A 5,458-nucleotide genomic window follows, 5' to 3' on the forward strand; every position below is an offset into this window, starting at 1 on the left:
AGATTTAAGTTTTATTTAACCATAGTGTCAGTACAAACATGTTTCCTTACCTTCGATCACCTGTGAACTCTCCTCTGAAGTTGTATGGAAGAGGCATTGAATGATCACTCTTCATAGACAGACAGCTGGGTACAGGTGACCCTGCCCTCTCTACCCGGACCCTGTGAACAAACATGGAGACAGAGCTTCCAGTTAAACTCATCCTCTTACTGCAGCTCTAAATCACAGCACAAGGAGACAGAGCTTCCAGTTAAACTCATCCTCTTACTGCAGCTCTAACTCACAGCACATGAAGACAGAGCTTCCAGTTAAACTCATCTTCTTACTGCAGCTCTAACTCACAGCACATGGAGACAGAGCTTCCAGTTAAACTCATCTTCTTACTGCAGCTCTAACTCACACCACATGAAGACAGAGCTTCCAGTTAAACTCACCATCTTACTGCAGCTCTAACTCACAGTAGCTACATGGAGACAGTGCTTCCATTTAAACTCACACTCTAACTGCAGCTTTAACTCACAGCACATGGAGACAGAGCTTCCAGTTAAACTCATCCTCTTACTGCAGCTCTAACTCACAGCACATGAAGACAGAGCTTCCAGTTAAACTCATCATCTTACTGCAGCTCTAACTCACAGCACATGGAGACAGAGCTTCCAGTTAAACTCATCTTCTTACTGCAGCTCTAACTCACAGCACATGGAGACAGAGCTTCCAGTTAAACTCATCTTCTTACTGCAGCTCTAACTCACACCACATGAAGACAGAGCTTCCAGTTAAACTCACCATCTTACTGCAGCTCTAACTCACAGTAGCTACATGGAGACAGTGCTTCCATTTAAACTCACACTCTAACTGCAGCTTTAACTCACAGCACATGGAGACAGAGCTTCCAGTTAAACTCATCCTCTTACTGCAGGTCTAATTCAATACAACCGTGGGTCATTACCTTTGATCACCTGTGACCACTCCTCTTAAGTTGTATGGATGAGTCATTGAACGGTCACTCTTCATAGACAGACAGCTGGGTACAGGTGACCCAGCCCTCGCTACCCGAACCCTGTGAACAAAACATGGAGACAGAGCTTCCAGTTAAACTCATCCTCTTACTGCAGCTCTAACTCACAGCACATGGAGACAGAGCTTCCAGTTAAACTCATCCTCTTACTGCACCTATAACTCACAACACATGGAGACAGAGCTTCCAGTTAAACTCATCCTCTTACTGCAGCTCTAACTCATAGCACATGGAGACAGAGCTTCCAGTTAAGCTCATCGTCTTACTGCAGCTCTAACTCACAGCACATGGAGACAGAGCTTCCAGTTAAACTCATCCTCTTAATGCAGCTCTAACTCACAGCACATGGAGACAGAGCTTCCAGTTAAACTCATCCTCTTATTGCAGCTCTAACTCACTGCACATGGAGACAGAGCTTCCAGATAAACTCATCCTCCTACTGCAGGTCTCTAACTCACAGCACATGGAGACAGAGCTTCCAGTTAAACTCATCGTCTTTCTGCAGCTCTAACTCACAGCACATGGAGACAGAGCTTCCAGATAAATTCATCCTCTTACTGCAGCTCTAACTCACAGCACATGGAGACAGAGCTTCCCGTTAAACTCATCCTCTTACTGCAGCTCTGACTCACACCACATGGAGACAGAACTTCCAGTTAAACTCATCCTCTTACTGCAGCTCTAACTCATAGCACATGGAGACAGAACTTCCAGTTAAGCTCATCGTCTTACTGCAGCTCTAACTCACACCACATGGAGACAGAACTTCCAGTTAAACTCATCCTCTTACTGCAGCTCAAACTCTTAGCACATGGAGACAGAGCTTCCAGTTAAACTCATCGTCTTACTGCTGCTCTAACTCACAGCACATGGAGACAGAGCTTCCAGTTAAACTCATCCTCTTACTGCAGCTCTAACTCATAGCACATGGAGACAGAGCTTCCAGTTGAACTCATCGTCTTGCTGCTGCTCTAACTCACAGCACTTGGAGACAGAGCTCCCAGTTAAACTCATCCTCTTACTGCAGGTCTAATTCAATACAACCGTGGTTCATTACCTTTGATCACCTGTGACCACTCCTCTTAAGTTGTATGGATGAGTCATTGAACGGTCACTCTTCATAGACAGACGGCTGGGTACAGGTGACCCAGCCCTCGCTACCCGAACCCTGTGAACAAAACATGGAGACAGAGCTTCCAGTTAAACTCATCCTCTTACTGCAGCTCTAACTCACAGCACATGGAGACAGAGCTTCCAGTTAAACTCATCCTCTTACTGCAGCTCTAACTCACAGGACATGGAGACAGAGCTTCCAGTAAAAATCATCCTCTTACTGCAGCTCGAATTCACAGCACCTGGAGACTGAGCTTCCAGTTAAACTCATCCTCTTACTGCAGCTCTAACTCACAGCACAAGGAGACAGATCAACCAGTTAAACTCATCGTCTTACTGCTGCTCTAACTCACAGCACTTGGAGACAGAGCTCCCAGTTAAACTCATCCTCTTACTGCAGGTCTAATTCAATACAACCGTGGGTCATTACCTTTGATCACCTGTGACCACTCCTCTTAAATTGTATGGATGAGTCATTGAACGGTCACTCTTCATAGACAGACAGCTGGGTACAGGTGACCCAGCCCTCGCTACCCGAACCCTGTGAACAAAACATGGAGACAGAGCTTCCAGTTAAACTCATCCTCTTACTGCAGCTCTAACTCACAGCACATGGAGACAGAGCTTCCAGTTAAACTCATCCTCTTACTGCAGCTCTAACTCACAGCACATGGAGACAGAGCTTCCAGTTAAACTCATCCTCTTACTGCAGCTCTAACTCACAGCACCTGGAGACAGAGCTTCCAGTTAAACTCATCCTCTTACTGCAGCTCTGACTCACACCACATGGAGACAGAGCTTCCAGTTAAACTCATCTTCTTACTGCAGCTCTAACTCACAGCACATGGAGACAGAGCTTCCAGTTAAACTCATCCTCTTACTGCAGGTCTAATTCAATACAACCGTGGGTCATTACCTTTGATCACCTGTGACCACTCCTCTTAAGTTGTATGGATGAGTCATTGAAAGGTCACTCTTCATAGACAGACAGCTGGGTACAGGTGACCCAGCCCTCGCTACCCGAACCCTGTGAACAAAACATGGAGACAGAGCTTCCAGTTAAACTCATCCTCTTACTGCAGGTCTAACTCACAGCACATGGAGACAGAGCTTCCAGTTAAACTCATCCTCTTACTGCAGCTCTAACTCACAGCACATGGAGACAGAGCTTCCAGTTAAACTCATCCTCTTACTGCACCTATAACTCACAACACATGGAGACAGAGCTTCCAGTTAAACTCATCCTCTTACTACAGCTCTCTAACTCCGACCACATGGAGACAGGAACTTCCAGTTAAGCTCATCGTCTTACTGCAGCTCTAACTCACACCACATGGAGACAGAGCTTCCAGTTAAACTCATCCTCTTACTGCAGCTCTAACTCATAGCACATGGAGACAGAGCTTCCAGTTAAACTCATCATCTTACTGCAGCTCTAACTCACAGCACATGGAGACAGAACTTCCAGTTAAACTCATCCTCTTACTGCAGCTCTAACTCACAGCACATGGAGACAGAGCTTCCAGTTAAACTCATCCTCTTACTGCAGCTCTAACTCACAGCACATGGAGACAGAGCTTCCAGTTAAACTCATCCTCTTACTGCAGCTCTAACTCACAGCACATGGAGACAGAGCTTCCAGTTAAGCTCATCGTCTTACTGCAGCTCTAACTCACAGCACTTGGAGACAGAGCTTCCAGTTAAACTCATCCTCTTGCTGCAGGTCTAATTCAATACAACCGTGGTTCATTACCTTTGATCACCTGTGACCTCTCCTCTTAAGTTGTATGGATGAGTCATTGAACGGTCACTCTTCATAGACAGACGGCTGGGTACAGGTGACCCAGCCCTCGCTACCCGAACCCTGTGAACAAAACATGGAGACAGAGCTTCCAGTTAAACTCATCCTCTTACTGCAGCTCTAACTCACAGCACATGGAGACAGAGCTTCCAGTTAAACTCATCCTCTTACTGCAGCTCTAACTCACAACACATGGAGACAGAGCTTCCAGTTAAACTCATCCTCCTACTGCAGGTCTCTAACTCACAGCACATGGAGACAAAGCTTCCAGTTAAACTCATCATCTTACTGCAGCTCTAACTCACAGCACATGGAGACAGAACTTCCAGTTAAACTCATCCTCTTACTGCAGCTCTAACTCACAGCACAAGGAGACAGATCAACCAGTTAAACTCATCCTCTTACTGCAGCTCTAACTCACAGCACATGGAGACAGAGCTTCCAGTTAAACTCATCCTCTTGCTGCAGCTCTAACTCATAGCACATGGAGACAGAGCTTCCAGCAAAACTCATCCTCTTTCTGCAGCTCTAACTCACAGCACATTGACTCTCTGATTCATGCATTTTTACCTCTTTCTCGCAGGGCCGTGGGTTCCATCGTCAGTCTCGGTCTCCTCTGAGGAACTCATTTTAGAAACAGCGCCCCCTGTCTCAGGACACCTGAACACACCAGATCAGATTCACAAGTGGGTTCTGACCCAAATTGGCAGACCTGTAAATACACACAAGAACAACACGATAACGCACAGACATAATACAAAGAGACAGACACACACATCAAATCTCATAGACCAGACAGGGACAAATCTGGAAATTAACTGAGCCATAAACTTGTACAGTAATACAATTCCTTCCAAAATATTCTGCACCCATGATAACAATTACTAAGACCGTTCAATATAAGGATTACCAGTGCTGAGGTATATTTTCATTGTCCAACATACGGAATATATTCAATGATTTAATGGAAACTACCAAAATGACACCTTTCTCAGATGATACAACAATTTTACAAAAATTGTGCTTCACATCTATTGGCACCCCTGTATTTGGTACTGTGCGCACCCTCCCCTCGCAGGGATAATGGCACTGAGTCTTTTTACATAACGTCTTATAAGACCAGAGAACACATTGGGAGGGATCTTAGACTCTTCCTCCACCCACAATCTTTCCAGATCCTGATGTCTTTGTTGATCCGTGCTTATGGGCTGTGCTGTTCAATTGAGTCACAGGTTTTCAGGGAGTTTCAGCAGTCTTTAGACTGTTGTAGCCATTGCACAATGATGCTTCTGCATCATTAACCTTTTTATTTGTGGATTTTAACGTGAATTTGGGGTCATTGTCTTGCTGAAAGATCCACTAGTTTCAGTCTGCTGGCAGAGGTAGTCAGGTTTAGGGCTAAATTGTCCTGGTACTTGGGTAGAGTTCACAATGCTGCTTTCCTTAACAAGGGCCCCAGGACCAGTGTGAGCAAAGTAGCCCCGTAACATTAAAGATCCACCACCGTATTTTTCTTTTCAGTATAT

The 5,458-nt window shown here is 45.4% G+C and overlaps 1 long non-coding RNA gene across 1 annotated transcript; it reads right to left on the reverse strand.

Moving 5' to 3' along the window:
* Positions 1–54: 54 nt before the first annotated feature.
* On the reverse strand, positions 55–4,767 carry LOC135246695 (uncharacterized). Its single transcript, XR_010327863.1, has 7 exons — positions 4,503–4,767; positions 3,885–3,995; positions 3,048–3,158; positions 2,562–2,672; positions 2,076–2,186; positions 950–1,060; positions 55–161 (listed from the first exon to the last, which is right to left on the reverse strand). It is a non-coding gene; the product is annotated as an uncharacterized LOC135246695 (long non-coding RNA).
* Between the last annotated feature and the right edge of the window lie 691 nt (positions 4,768–5,458).

Source organism: Anguilla rostrata, unplaced genomic scaffold, assembly GCF_018555375.3.
Source record: "Anguilla rostrata isolate EN2019 unplaced genomic scaffold, ASM1855537v3 scaf0734, whole genome shotgun sequence".
In the NCBI taxonomy this organism is placed as follows: Eukaryota; Metazoa; Chordata; class Actinopteri; order Anguilliformes; family Anguillidae; genus Anguilla; species Anguilla rostrata.